We start from the raw sequence: 16,951 nt of genomic DNA on the forward strand, positions 1-16,951 counted from the left end.
CTCGGGATTGAATACAACAGTCACTATGCGAACATTCCTCCATTGGAGTAATGTCTGAAACAGTCTACGCTTTGATCGTTAGCAGGAGTTTCCGATGTACATCTGGAGACAATATGTAATCTGTGGACTATCAGAGTGTTGATGAAACACAGAAATTGCATCGGGATTGAATACAACAGTTACCATGCGTACTTTCCTCCATGTGATTAATTCTCAAACAGTCTACGTTTTGATCGTTCCCAGGAAGACCAGTAGTAGTTTTCAATGCACATCTGGAGGCAATCTGTAATCTGTGGACATTCAAAGTGTTGATGAAACACAGAAATTGCCTCGGGATTGAATACAACAGTCATCATGCGCACTTTCTTATATGGGAGAAATGTCTCAAACAGTCGACGCTTTGATCGTTCCCTGGAAGACCAGTAGTAGTTACCGATGCACATCTGGAGGCATTCTGTATTCTGTGGACTAACAGAGTGTTGATGAAACACAGCAATTTCATCGGGATTGAATACAACAGTCACCATGCGTACTTTCCTCCATGGTAGCAATTCTCAAACGGTCTACGTGTTGATCGCTTCCTGGAAGACCAGTAGTAGTTTCCGATGCACATTTGGAGGCATTCTGTAATCTGTGGACCTTCAAATTGTTGATAAAACACTGAAATTGCCTCGGGATTTAATACAACAGTCACCATGTGCACTGTCCTCCATGGGAGTAATGTCTCAAACAGTCTACGCTTTGATCGTTCCCTGGAAGACCAGTAGTAGTTTCCGATGCACATCTGGAGGCATTCTGTAATCTGTGAACTATCAGAGTGTTGATGAAACACAGAAATTGCATCGGGATTGAATACAACAGTTACCATGCGTACTTTCCTCCATGGGAGTAATTCTCAAACAGTCTACGTTTAGATCGTTCCCAGGAAGACCAGTAGTAGGTTTCGATGCACATCTGGAGGCATTCTGTAATCTGTGAACTATCAGAGTGTTGATGAAACACAGAAATTGCATCGGGATTGAATACAACAGTTACCATGCGTACTTTCCTCCATGGGAGTAATTCTCAAACAGTCTACGCTTTGATCGTTCCCTGGAAGACCAGCAGTAGTTTCCGATGCACATCTGGAGGCATTCTGTAATCTGTGGACTATCAGAGTGTTGATGAAACACAGAAATTGCATCCGGATTGAATACAACATTTACCATGCGTACTTTCCTCCATGGGAGTAATTCTCATACAGTCTACGTTTTGATCGTTCCCAGGAAGACCAGTAGTAGGTTTCGATGCACATCTGGAGGCATTCTGTAATCTGTGGACTATCAGAGTGTTGATGAAACACAGAAATTGCATCGGGATTGAATACAAGAGTCACCATTCGCACTTTCCTCCATGGGAGGAATGTCTCAAACAGTCTACGCTTTGATCGTTCGATTGAAGACCAGTAGTAGTTACCGATGCACATCTGGAGGCATTGTGTAATCTGTGGACTATCACAGTGTTGATGACACACAGAAATTGCATCGGGATTGAATACAACAGTCACCATGCGCACTTTCCTCCATGTGAGTAATTCTCAAACAGTCTACGCTTTGATCATTCCCCGGAAGACCACAAGTACTTTCCGATACACATCTGGAGGCATTCTGTAATCTGTTGACTATCAGAGTGTTGATGAAACACTGAAATTGCATCGGGTTTGAATAAAACAGTCACCATTCGCACTTTCCTCCATGGGAGTAATGTCTCAAAGAGTTTACGCTTTGATCGTTCCCTGGAAGACCAGTAGTAGTTTCCGATGCACATCTGGAGGCATTCTGTAATCTGTGGACTATCAGAGTGTTGATGAAACACAGAAATTGCATCGTAATTGAATACAACAGTACACCATATGCACTTTCCTCCATCGGAGTAATGTCTGAAACAGTCTACGATTTGATCTTTCCCAGGAAGACCAGTAGTAGTTTCCGATGCACATCTGGAGGCAGTCTGTAATCTGTGGACTATCAAAGTGTTGATAAAACACAGAAAATGCTTCGGGAATGAATAAAACAGTCACCATGCGCACTTTCCTCCATAGGATTAATGTCTCAAACAGCCTACGCTTTGATCGTTCCCTGGAATACCAGTAGTAGTTTCCGATGCACATCTGGAGGCATTCTGTAATCTGTGGACTAAAAGAGTGTTGAAGAAACACAGAAATTGCATCGGGATTGAATACAACATTTACCATGCGTACTTTCCTCCATGGGAGTTATTCTCAAACAGTCTACGTTTAGATCGTTCCCAGGAAGACCAGTAGTAGGTTTCGATGCACATCTGGAGGCATTCTGTAATCTGTGGACTATCAGAGTGTTGATGAAACACAGAAATTGCATCTGGATTGAATACAACAGTTACCATGCGTACTTTCCTCCATGGGAGTAATTCTCAAACAGTCTACGTTTTGATCGTTCCCAGAAAGACCAGTAGTAGTTTTCAATGCACATCTGGAGACAATCTGTAATCTGTGAACCTTCAAAGTGTTGATGAAACACAGAAGTTGCATCGGGATTGAATACAACAGTTACCATGCGTACTTTCCACCATGGGAGTAATTCTCAAACGGTCTACGTGTTGATCGTTTCCTGGAAGACCAGTAGTAGTTTCCGATGCACATATGGAGACAATCTGTAATCAGTGGACCTTCAAAGAGTTGATGAAACAAAGAAATGTCCTCGGGATTGAATACAACAGTCAGCATGCGCACTTTCCTCTATGGGAGTAATGTCTCAAACAGTCGACGCTTTGATCGTTAACTGGAAGACCAGTAGTAGTTACCGATGCACATCTGGAGGCATTCTGTAATCTGTGGACTATCAGAGTGTTGATGAAACACAGAAATTGCATTGGGTTTGAATACAACAGCCACCACGCGCACTTTCCTCCATGGGAGTAATGTCTCTAACAGTCTACGCTTTGAGCATTCCCTGCAAGACCAGTAGTAGTTTCCGATGCACATCTGGAGGCATTCTGTAATCTGTGGCCTATTTGAGTGTTGATGAAACACAGACATGGCATCGGGATTGAATACAATAGTCACCATTCGCACTTTCCTCCATGGGAGGAATGTCTCAAACAGTCGACGCTTTGATCGTTCCCTGGAAGACCAGTAGTAGTTACCGATGCACATCTGGAGGCATTCTGTAATCTGTGGACTATCAGAGTGTTGATGAAACACAGAAATTGCATCGGGTTTTAATAAAACAGTCACCATTCGCACTTTCCTCCATGGGAGTAATGTCTCAAAGAGTTTACGCTTTGATCGTTCCCTGGAAGACCAGTACTAGTTTCCAATGCACATCTGGAGGCATTCTGTAGTCTGTGGACAATCAGAGTGTTGATGAAACACAGAAATTGCATCGGGATTGAATACAACTGTCACCTTGCGTACTTTCCTCCATGGGAGTAATTCTCAAACGGTCTACGTTTTGATCGTTTCCTGTAAGACTAGTAGTAGTTTCCGATGCACATATGGAGGCATTCTGTAATCTGTGGACCTTCAAATTGTTGATGAAACACTGAAATTGCCCCGGGATTGAATACAACAGTCACTATGCATACTTTCCTCCATTGGAGTAATGTCTGAAACAGTCTACGTTTTGATCGTTAGCAGGAAGACCAGTAGTAGTTTCCGATGCACATCTGGAGACAATCTGTAATCTGTGGACTATCCGAGTGTTGATGAAACACAGAAATTGCAACGGGATTGAATACAACAGTCACCATGTGCACTTTCCTGTAAGGGAGGAATGTCTCAAACAGTCTACGCTTTGATCGTTCCCTAGAAGACCAGAAGTAGAATCCGATGCACATCTGGAGGCATTCTGTAATTTGTTGACTATCTGAGTTTTGATGAAACACAGAAATTGCATCGGAATTGAATACAACAGTCACCATGTGCACTTTCCTCCATGGGAGTAGTGTCTCAAACAGTCCACGCTTTGATCTTTCCCAGGAAGACCAGTAGTAGTTGCCGATGCACATCTGGAGGCAGTCTGTAATCTGTGGACTATCAAAGTGTTGATGAAACACAGGAAATGCATCGGAATTGAATACAACAGTCACCATGCGCACTTTCCTCCATGGGAGTAATGTCTCAAACAGCCTACGCTTTGATCGTTCCCTGGAAGACCAGTAGTAGTTTCCGATGCACATCTGGAGGCATTCTGTAATCTGTGGACTAAAAGAGTGTTGAAGAAACACAGAAATTGCATCGGGATTGAATACAACATTTACCATGCGTACTTTCCTCCATGGGAGTAATTCTCAAACAGTCTACATTTAGATCGTTCCCAGGAAGACCAGTAGTAGGTTTCGATGCACATCTGGAGGCATTCTGTAATCTGTGGACTATCAGAGTGTTGATGATACACAGAAATTGCATCTGGATTGAATACAACAGTTACCATGCGTACTTTCCTCCATGGGAGTAATTCTCAAACAGTCTACGTTTTGATCGTTCCCAGGAAGACCAGTAGTAGTTTTCAATGCACATCTGGAGACAATCTGTAATCTGTGGACCTTCAAAGTGTTCATGAAACACAGAAATTGCATCGGGATTGAATACAACAGTCAGCATGCGCACTTTCCTCCATGGGAGTAATGTCTCAAACAGTCTACGCTTTGATCGTTCCCTGGAAGACCAGCAGTAGTTTCCGATGCACATCTGGAGGCATTCTGTAATCTGTGGACTATCAGAGTGTTGATGAAACACAGAAATTGCATCGGGATTGAATACAAGAGTCACCATTCGCACTTTCCTCCATGGGAGGAATGTCTCAAACAGTCTACGCTTTGATCGTTCCCTGGAAGACCAGTAGTAGTTTCCGATGCACATCTGGAGGCATTCTGTATTCTGTGGACTAACAGAGTGTTGATATAACACAACAATTTCATCGGGATTGAATACAACAGTCACCATGCGTACTTTCCTCCATGGTAGCAATTCTCAAACGGTCTACGTGTTGATCGTTTCCTGGAAGACCAGTAGTAGTTTCCGATGCACATTTGGAGGCATTCTGTAATCTGTGGACCTTCAAATTGTTGATAAAACACTGAAATTGCCTCGGGATTGAATACAACAGTCACCATGTGCACTTTCCTCCATGGGAGTAATGTCTCAAACAGTCTACGCTTTGATCGTTCCCTGGAAGACCAGTAGTAGTTTCCGATGCACATCTGGAGGCATTCTGTAATCTGTGAACTATCAGAGTGTTGATGAAACACAGAAATTGCATCGGGATTGAATACAACAGTTACCATGCGCACTTTCCTCCATGGGAGTAATTCTCAAACAGTCTACGTTTTGATCGTTCCCAGGAAGACCAGTAGTAGATTTCAATGCACATCTGGAGACAATCTGCAATAAGGTGTACCTTCAAAATGTTGATGAAACACAGAAATTGCATCGGGATTGAATACAACACTCACCATGCGCACTTTCCTCCATGGGAGTAATGTCTCAAACAGTCTACGCTTTGATCGTTCCCTGGAAGACCAGCAGTAGTTTCCGATGCACATCTGGAGGCATTCTGTAATCTGTGGACTATCAGAGTGTTGATGAAACACAGAAATTGCATCCGGATTGAATACAACATTTACCATGCGTACTTTCCTCCATGGGAGTAATTCTCATACAGTCTACGTTTTGATCGTTCCCAGGAAGACCAGTAGTAGGTTTCGATGCACATCTGGAGGCATTCTGTAATCTGTGGACTATCAGAGTGTTGATGAAACACAGAAATTGCATCGGGATTGAATACAAGAGTCACCATTCGCACTTTCCTCCATGGGAGGAATGTCTCAAACAGTCTACGCTTTGATCGTTCGATTGAAGACCAGTAGTAGTTACCGATGCACATCTGGAGGCATTGTGTAATCTGTGGACTATCACAGTGTTGATGACACACAGAAATTGCATCGGGATTGAATACAACAGTCACCATGCGCACTTTCCTCCATGTGAGTAATTCTCAAACAGTCTACGCTTTGATCATTCCCCGGAAGACCACAAGTACTTTCCGATACACATCTGGAGGCATTCTGTAATCTGTTGACTATCAGAGTGTTGATGAAACACTGAAATTGCATCGGGTTTGAATAAAACAGTCACCATTCGCACTTTCCTCCATGGGAGTAATGTCTCAAAGAGTTTACGCTTTGATCGTTCCCTGGAAGACCAGTAGTAGTTTCCGATGCACATCTGGAGGCATTCTGTAATCTGTGGACTATCAGAGTGTTGATGAAACACAGAAATTGCATCGTAATTGAATACAACAGTCACCATATGCACTTTCCTCCATCGGAGTAATGTCTGAAACAGTCTACTATTTGATCTTTCCCAGGAGGACCAGTTGTAGTTTCCGATGCACATCTGGAGGCAGTCTGTAATCTGTGGACTATCAAAGTGTTGATAAAACACAGAAAATGCTTCGGGAATGAATAAAACAGTCACCATGCGCACTTTCCTCCATAGGAGTAATGTCTCAAACAGGCTACGCTTTGATCGTTCCCTGGAAGACCAGTAGTAGTTTCCGATGCACATCTGGAGGCATTCTGTAATCTGTGGACTAAAAGAGTGTTGAAGAAACACAGAAATTGCATCGGGATTGAATACAACATTTACCATGCGTACTTTCCTCCATGGGAGTTATTCTCAAACAGTCTACGTTTAGATCGTTCCCAGGAAGACCAGTAGTAGGTTTCGATGCACATCTGGATGCATTCTGTAATCTGTGGACTATCAGAGTGTTGATGAAACACAGAAATTGCATCTGGATTGAATACAACAGTTACCATGCGTTTTTTCCTCCATGGGAGTAATTCTCAAACAGTCTAAGTTTTGATCGTTCCCAGAAAGACCAGTAGTAGTTTTCAATGCACATCTGGAGACAATCTGTAATCTGTGGACCTTCAAAGTGTTGATGAAACACAGAAATTGCATCGAGATTGAATACAACAGTTACCATGCGTACTTTCCTCCATGGGAGTAATTCTCAAACAGTCTAAGTTTTGATCGTTCCCAGAAAGACCAGTAGTAGTTTTCAATGCACATCTGGAGACAATCTGCAATCTGTGGACCATCAAAGTGTTGATGAAACACAGAAATTGCCTTGGGATTGAATACAACAGCCAGCATGCGCACTTTCCTATATGGGAGAAATGTCTCAAACAGTCGACGCTTTGATCGTTCCCTGGAAGACCAGTAGTAGTTACCGATGCACATCTAGAGGCATTCTGTATTCTGTGGACTATCAGAGTGTTGATGAAACACAGAAATTTCATCGGGATTGAATACAACAGTCACCATGCATACTTTCCTCCATGGGAGCTATTCTCAAACGGTCTACGTGTTGATCGTTTCCTGGAAGACCAGTAGTAGTTTCCGATGCACATATGAAGGAATTCTGTAATCTGTAGACCTTCAAATCGTCGATGAAACACTAAAGTTGCCTCGGGATTCAACACAACTGTCACCATGCGAACTTTCCGCCATTGGAGTAATGTCTGAAACAGTCTACGCTTTGATCGTTTGCAGGAAGACCAGTAGTAGTTTCCGATGTACATCTGGAGACAGTATGTAATCTGTGGACTATCAGAGTGTTGATGAAACACAGAAATTGCATCAGAATTGAATACAACAGTCACCATATGCACTTTCCTCCATGGGAGTAAAGTCTGAAACAGTCTACGCTTTGATCTTTCTCAGGGAGACCAGTAGTAGTTTCCGATGCACATATGGAGACAATCTGTAATCAGTGGACCTTCAAAGAGTTGATGAAACACAGTAATGTCCTCGGGATTGAATACAACAGTCAGCATGCGCACTTTCCTCTATGGGAGTAATGTCTCAAACAGTCGACGCTTTGATCGTTCCCTGGAAGACCAGTAGTAGTTACCGATGCACATCTGGAGGCATTCTGTAATCTGTGGACTATCAGAGTGTTGATGAAACACAGAAATTGCATTGGGTTTGAATACAACAGCCACCACGCGCACTTTCCTCCATGGGAGTAATGTCTCTAACAGTCTACGCTTTGAGCATTCCCTGCAAGACCAGTAGTAGTTTCCGATGCACATCTGGAGGCATTCTGTAATCTGTGGCCTATTTGAGTGTTGATGAAACACAGACATGGCATCGGGATTGAATACAATAGTCACCATTCGCACTTTCCTCCATGGGAGGAATGTCTCAAACAGTCTACGCTTTGATAGTTCCCTTGAAGAGCAGTAGTAGTTACCGATGCACATATGGAGGCATTCTGTAATCTGTGGACTATCACAGTTTTGATGACACACAGAAATTGCATCGCGATTGAATACAACAGTCACCATGCGTACTTTCCTCCATGGGAGTAATTCTCAAACGGTCTACGATTTGATCCTTTCCTGGAAGACCAGTAGTAGTTTCCGGTGCACATATGGAGGCATTCTGTAATCTGTGGACCTTCAAATTGTTGATGAAACACTGAAATTGCCTCGGGATTGAATACAACAGTCACTATGCGAACTTTCCTCCATTTGAATAATGTCCGAAACAGTCTACGCTTCGATCGTTAGCAGGAAGACCAGTAGTAGTTTCCGATGCACATCTGGAGGCATTCTGTAATCTGTGGACAATCAGAGTGTTGATGAAACACAGAAATTGCATCGGGATTGAATACAACTGTCACCATGCGTACTTTCCTCCATGGGAGTAATTCTCAAACGGTCTACGTTTTGATCGTTTCCTGTAAGACTAGTAGTAGTTTCCGATGCACATATGGAGGCATTCTGTAATCTGTGGACCTTCAAATTGTTGATGAAACACTGAAATTGCCCCGGGATTGAATACAACAGTCACTATGCATACTTTCCTCCATTGGAGTAATGTCTGAAACAGTCTACGTTTTGATCGTTAGCAGGAAGACCAGTAGTAGTTTCCGATGCACATCTGGAGACAATCTGTAATCTGTGGACTATCCGAGTGTTGATGAAACACAGAAATTGCAACGGGATTGAATACAACAGTCACCATGTGCACTTTCCTGGAAGGGAGGAATGTCTCAAACAGTCTACGCTTTGATCGTTCCCTAGAAGACCAGAAGTAGAATCCGATGCACATCTGGAGGCATTCTGTAATTTGTTGACTATCTGAGTTTTGATGAAACACAGAAATTGCATCGGAATTGAATACAACAGTCACCATGTGCACTTTCCTCCATGGGAGTAGTGTCTCAAACAGTCCACGCTTTGATCTTTCCCAGGAAGACCAGTAGTAGTTGCCGATGCACATCTGGAGGCAGTCTGTAATCTGTGTACTATCAAAGTGTTGATGAAACACAGGAAATGCATCGGGAATGAATACAACAGTCACCATGCGCACTTTCATCCATGGGAGTAATGTCTCAAAGAGTTTACGCTTTGATCGTTCCCTGGAAGACCAGTAGTAATTTGCGATGCACATCTGGAGGCATTCTGTTATCTGTGGACTATCAGGGTGTTGATGAAACACAGAAATTGCATCGGGATTGAATACAACACTCACCATGCGCACTTTCCTCCATGGGAGTAATGTCTCAAACAGTCTACGCCTGATCGTTCCCTGGAAGACCAGTAGTAGTTCCCGATTCACATCTGGAGGCATTCTGTAATCTGTGGACTATCAGAGTGTTGATGAAACACAGAAATTGCCTCGGTATTGAGTACAACAGTCACCATGCGCACTTTCCTCTATGGGAGTAATGTCTGAAACAGTCTACGCTTTGATCGTTCAAAGGAAGACCAGTAGCAGTTTCCGATGCACATCTGGAGCCAATCTGTAATCTGTGGACTATCAGAGTGTTGATGAAACACAGAAATTGCATCGGGATTGAATACATCAGTCACCGTGCACACTTTCCTCCATGGGAGTAATGTCTCAAAGAGTTTACGCTTTGATCGTTCCCTGGAAGACCAGTAGTAGTTTCCGATGCACATCTGGAGGCATTCTGTAATCTGTGGACCATCAGAGTGTTGATGATACACAGAAATTGCATCGGGATTGAATACAACAGTCACCATGCGTACTTTCCTCCATGGGAGTAATTCTCAAACTGTCTACGTTTTGATCGTTTCCTGCAAGACCAGTAGTAGTTTCCGATGCACATATGGAGGCATTCTGTAATCTGTGGATTATCAGAGTGTTGATGAAACACAGAAATTGCATCGGGATTTAATACAACTGTCTTCATGCGCACTTTCCTCCATGGGAGTAATGTCTCAAACAGTCTACGCTTTGATCGTTCCCTGTAAGACCAGTAGTAGTTGCCGATGCACATCTGGAAGCATTCTGTAATCTGTGGGCTATCAGAGTGTTGATGAAACACAGAAATTGCATCGGGATTGAATACAACTGTTACCATGCGTACTTTCCCTTATGGGAGTATTTCTCAAAGAGTATACGTTTTGATCGTTCCCAGGAAGACCAGTAGTAGTTTCCGATGCACATCTGGAGACAATCTGTAATCTGTGGACCTTAAAAGTCTTCATGAAACACAGAATTTACCTCGGGATTGAATACAACAGTCAGCATGCGCTCTTTCCCCTATGGGAGTAATGTCTCAAACTGTCGACGCTTTCATCGTTCCTTAAAGACAAGTAATAGTTACCGATGCACATCTGGAGGCATTCTGTAATCTGTGGACTATCAGGGTGTTGATGAAACACAGAAATTGCATCGTGATTGAATACAACAGTCTTCATGCGCACTTTTCCCCATGGGAGCAATGTCTCAAACAGTCTACGGTTTGATCGTTCATTGGAAGTCCAGTAGTAGTTTCCGATGCACATCTGGAGGCATTCTGTAATCTGTGGACCTTCAAAGTCTTGATGAAACACAGAACTTGCATCGGGATTGAATACAACAGTCACCATGCGCACTTTCCTCCATATTAGTAATGTCTCAAACGGTCTACGCTTTGATCGTTCCCTAGAAGTCCAGTAGTAGTTTCCGATGCACATCTGGAGGCATTCTGTAATCTGTGGACCTTCAAAGTGTTGATGAAACACAGAAATTGCATCGGGATTGAAAACAACAGTCACCATGCGCACTTTCCTCCATGGGAGTAATGTCTCAAAGAATTAACGCTTTGATCGTTACCTGGAAGACCAGTAGTAGTTTCTGATGCACATATGGAGGCATTCTGTAATCTGTGGACTATCTGAGTGTTGATGAAACACAGAAATTGCATCGGGATTGAATAAAACAGTCACCATGCGCACTTTCCTACATGGGAGTAATGTCTCAAACAGTCTACGCTTTGGTCGTTCCCTGGAAGACCAGTAGTAATTTCCGATGCACATCTGGAGGCATTCTGTTATCTGTGGACTATCAGAGTGTTGATGAAACACAGAAATTGCTTCGGGATTGAATACAACAGTTACCATGCGCACTTTCGTCTATGGGAGTAATTCACAAACAGTCTACGTTTTGATCATTCCCTGGAAGGCCAGTAGTAGTTTCCGATGCACATCTGGAGGCATTCTGTAATCTGTGGACTATCTGAGTGTTGATGAAACACAGAAATTGCATTGGGATTGAATACAAGAGTCACCATGCGCACTTTCCTCCTTGGGAGGAATGTCTCAAACAGTCTACGCTTTGATCGTTCCCTTGAAGACCAGTAGTAGTTACCGATGCACTTCTGGAGGTATTCTGTAATCTGTGGACTATCAGAGTGTTGATGAAACACAGAAATTGCATCGGGATTGAATACAACAGTCACCATGTGCACTTTCCTCCATGGGAGTAATGTCTCAAACAGTCTACGCTTTGGTCGTTCCCTGGAAGACCAGTAGTAATTTCCGATGCACATCTGGAGGCATTCTGTAATCTGTGGACTATCAGAGTGTGGATGAAACACAGAAATTGCATCTGGATTGAAAACAATAGCCACCATGCGCACTTTCCTCCATGGGAGTAATGTCTCTAACAGTTTACCCTTTGATCGTTCCCAGGAAGACCAGTAGTAGCTTCCGATGCACATCTGCAGGCATTCTGGAATCTGTGGACTATCAGAGTGTTGATGAAACACAGAAATTGCATCGGGAATGAATACAACAGTCGCCACGCGCACTTTCCTCCATGGGAGTAATTCTCAAACAGTCTACGCTTTGATCGTTCCATGGAAGACCAGTAGTAGTTTCCGATGCACATCTGGAGGCATTCTGTAATCTGTGGACCTTCAAAGTACAAAATTGTTAAGACTTTCGTGGCCACTTGTTGACAAACTGCTTATTTGCTTCTGTCTCGGGTTCTTCGGCCGACGTTCGTGTGATGATTTTGCTGACGTTTCGCCAGCACGAGTGGCTGGCATTGTCAAAGCTTCACCCTCCATTGCCGGAGGAAATTCCCTTCTTTTTGAAGAACGGATACTTCCTCTTCGGTCAATTGTCGTTCAGCGAGGTTGACCACCGTGCGTGACATGTCGGGAATCGCTGTCATCCCAAGAACCATACCTGTGGAGGACATCATTGCTAACACCGAAGCGGCCATTCGGACCTTTCCTTGTGAAAGGGCAGAGGAAATACGCACTGAAACAGCCAGGATACTGCGCCGAGCTAAACCACCAGCATGCAATCTGAAGAAAGAAGAAGTACAAGCTATTAAGAATCTTAACGCTGACAAGAGTATATTGGTACTGCCTGCCGATAAGGGGAATGCGACCGTCGTAATGAAGACCGAAGATTATGAACAAAAGATCCGAGACCTATTAGATCCGACGACGTACCGAAAACTTAGCGCAGATCCGACGCAGCGTATCACACGGAATACGAATCGGTTAATCAAGGCATCTTCTGTTCCGGAGGACATACAGAGATACCTGCGCAACACAGAAGCCCTACCACCTCGCCTGTATGGATTACCTAAGATCCATAAGAACAACGTTCCATTAAGACCGATTGTTAGCGCTCCTGGCTCACCGACATATAAACTGGCAAAACACTTGGCGTCTCTGCTCCAGCCGCACGTGGGGAAGACCGACACGTACGTAAAGGACTCAGGACATTTCATCGAGAAGCTGAAGAAACTAAAACTTGCACCAAACGACATCCTGGTCAGCTTTGATATTGTTTCTTTGTTTACGAAAGTGCCACTCAGTGACGCTCTGGAGCACATCGGTTCCATTTTCCCGCAAGACATCATGAAGCTCTTCCATGCCTGTCTCACCACGAGCTATTTCACGTGGAATGGCAATTTCTACGAACAGCTGGAAGGCGTTGCCATGGGTAGTCCTCTTAGTCCAGTGGTGGCCAACTTCTTCATGGAACATTTCGAAGTACAGGCACTGGACTCGGCGACTTGTAAACCTAAGTTGTGGTACAGGTACGTCGATGATACTTTCGTCGTGTGGAGACATGGAGAAGAACAGCTCGGTGACTTCCTAAGACACTTGAACAACCTCCACGCCAACATAAAATTTACCATGGAAGTGGAAAAGGACAAAAAACTACCATTTCTAGATGTGCTGGTCACAAGGGATGGCCAAAACCTGGGACATAGCGTGTACCGAAAACCGACGCACACGGACCGATATCTGCACAAACTGTCAAACCACCACCCGAGCCAGAAAAGAGGCATGATTCAGACGCTCGTAACGCGGGCAGCACGAATATGTGAGCCGCAGCACCTTAAACGCGAAATGCAACACCTGGAAAGTGTTCTGAGGAGCAATGGGTACTCCACAAATGATATTAGAAGTGTAACAGAGCCAAACCACCGGCGAAGTAAGAAACCAGAAAAAGAAATGTCGGGTACGGCCTTTCTGCCATATATTCCCAGAGTGACGGACAGAATCGGCCGTATATTACACAAACACGGCGTAAAGACCATTTTCAAACCGACAAGGAAGATCAAAGAATGTCTTAGATCGGCAAAGGATAAAAGGGACCCACTTGCAATGTCAGGAATATACCGCTTACCATGCACATGCGGGAAAGTTTATGTCGGAATGACTGGAAGATCAATCAACACCAGGATCAAAGAACATAAGCGACATTGCAGGTTGGGACAGGTGGAAAAATCAGCCGTGGCAGAACACGCACTGAGTGAGACCGACCAGGTACATGTAATAAAATTCACCGACACGGAAGTTCTGGCTGTACAGAAGCACTATCACACCCGCTTGTACAGAGAAGCTGTAGAAATACACAAACACGGGAACAGCTTCAACAAGAAAGAAGAAAGCCTTAAGGTAAACGGCTCCTGGCTTCCCGTACTGCAGAGAACGACCGTAGCAGGTAGCAAGAGGAGAAACACACCGGAAATGACCGCGGAAATGACCGCGGAGAAGCCCTCGGACGTTGGCGCGCAAGGTACATTTAGTCTGCGGCCGCGAGCCCGGCTCCAGTTCACCTCCGGCAATGGAGGGTGAAGCTTTGACAATGCCAGCCACTCGTGCTGGCGAAACGTCAGCAAAATCATCACACGAACGTCGGCCGAAGAACCCGAGACAGAAGCAAATAAGCAGTTTGACCTTCAAAGTGTTGATGATACAGAGAAATTGCCTCGGTATTGAATACAACAGTCACCATGCGCACTTTCCTCCATGGGAGTAATGTCTCAAACAGTCTACGCTTTGATCGTTCCCTGGAAGAGCAGTAGTAGTTTCCGATGCACATCTGGAGGCATTGTGTAATCTGTGGACTATCAGACTGTTGATGAAACACAGAAATTGCATCGGGATTGAATACAACAGTTGCCATGCGGACATTCCTCCACGGGAGTAATTCTCAAACAGTCTACGATTTAGTCGTTCCCAGGAAGGCCAGTAGTAGATTCCGATGCACATCTGGAGACAATCTGTAATCTGTGGACCTTCAAAGTGTTCATGAAACACAGAAATTGCCTCGGTATTGAATACAACAGTCACCATGCGCACTTTCCTCCATGGGAGGAATGTCTCAAACAGCCTACGCATTGATCGTTCCCTTGAAGACCAGTAGTAGTTACTGATGCACATCTGGAGGCATTCTGTAATCTGTAGACTATCTGAGTGTTGATGAAACACAGAAATTTTATCGGGATTGAATACAAGAGTCACCATGCGCACTTACCTCCATGGGAGGAATGTCTCAAACAGACTACGAATTGATCGTTCCCTTGAAGACCAGTAGTAGTTACCGATGCACATCTGGAGGCATTCTGTAATCTGTTGACTATCTGAGTGTTGATGAAACACAGATATTCCATCGGGATTGAATACAAGAGTCACCATGCGCACTTACCTCCATGGGAGTAATGTCTCAAACAGCCTACGCATTGATCGTTCCCTTGAAGAGCAGTAGTAGTTACTGATGCACATCTGGAGGCATTCTGTAATCTGTGGACTATCTGAGTGTTGATGAAACACAGAAATTGCATCGGGATTGAATACAAGAGTCACCATGCGCACTTTCCTCCACGGGAGTAATGTCTCAAAGAATTAACGCTTTGATCGTTACCTGGAAGACCAGTAGTAGTTTCTGATGCACATCTGGAGGCAATCTGTAATCTGTGGACTATCAGACTGTTGATGAAACACAGAAATTGCATCGGGATTGAATACAACAGGCACCATGCGCACTTTCCTCCACGGGAGGTATGTCTCAAACAGTCTATTCTTTGATCGTACCCTGGAAGACCACAAGTAGTCTCCGATGGACATCTGGAGGCATTCTGTTATCTGTGAACCTTCAAAGTGTTGATGAAACACAGAAATTGCATCGGGATTGAATACAACAGTTACCATGCGCACTTTCCTCCATGGGAGTAATTCTCAAAGAGTCTACGTTTGGATCGTTCCCAGGAAGACCAGTAGTAGTTTCCGATGCACATCTGGAGACAAACTGTAATCTGTGGACCTTCAAAGTGTTGATGAAACACAGATAGTGCCTCGGTATTGAATACAACAGTCACCATGCGCACTTTCCTCCATGGGAGTAATTTCTCAAAGAGTCTACGCTTTGATCGTTGCCTGGAAGACCAGTAGTAGTTACCGATGCACATCTGGAGGCATTCTGTAATCTTTGGATTATCAGAGTGTTGATGAAACACACAAATTGCATCGGGTTTGAATAAAACAGTCACCATGCGCACTTTCAACCACGGGAGTTATGCCTCTAACAGTCTACGCTTTGATCATTCCCTGGAAGAGCAGTAGTAGTTTCCGACGCACATCTGAAGGCATTGTGTAACCTGTGGACTATATGAGTGTTGATGAAACACAGAAATTGCGTCGGGATTGAATACAAGAGTCGCCATGCGCACTTACCTCCATGGAAGGAATGTCTCAAACAGCCTACGCATTGATCGTTCCCTTGAAGCCCAGTAGTAGTTACCGATGCACATCTGGAGGCATTCTGTAATCTCTGGACCTTCAAAGTGTTGATGAAACACAGAAATTTCATTGGAATTGAATACAACAGTCACCATCCGCACTTTCCTCCATGTTAGTAATGTCTCAAACAGTCTACGCTTTGATCGTTCCCTAGAAGTCTAGTAGTAGTTTCCGATGCACATCTGAAAGCATTCTGTAATCTGTGGCCTATCAGACTGTTGGTGAAACACAGAAATTGCATCGGGAGTGAATACAACAGTCACCATCCGCACTTTCCTCCATAAGAGTAATTCTCAAACGGGCTACGCTTTCATCGTTCCCTGGAAGACCAGTAGTAGTTTCCGATTTACATCTGGAGGCATTCTGTAATCTGTGAAACTTCAAAGTGTTGATGAAACACAGAAATGGCCTCGGGATTGAATACAACAGTCACCATGCGCACTTTTCTCCATGGGAGTAATGTCTCAAAGAGTTTACGCTTTGATCGTTCCCTGGAAGGCCAGTAGTAATTTCCTATGCACATCTGGATTCATTCTATTATCTGTGGACTATAAGAGTGTTGATGAAACACA

The sequence above is a fragment of the Schistocerca gregaria genome, chromosome 10, assembly GCF_023897955.1.
Source record: "Schistocerca gregaria isolate iqSchGreg1 chromosome 10, iqSchGreg1.2, whole genome shotgun sequence".
NCBI classification, from domain to species: Eukaryota; Metazoa; Arthropoda; class Insecta; order Orthoptera; family Acrididae; genus Schistocerca; species Schistocerca gregaria.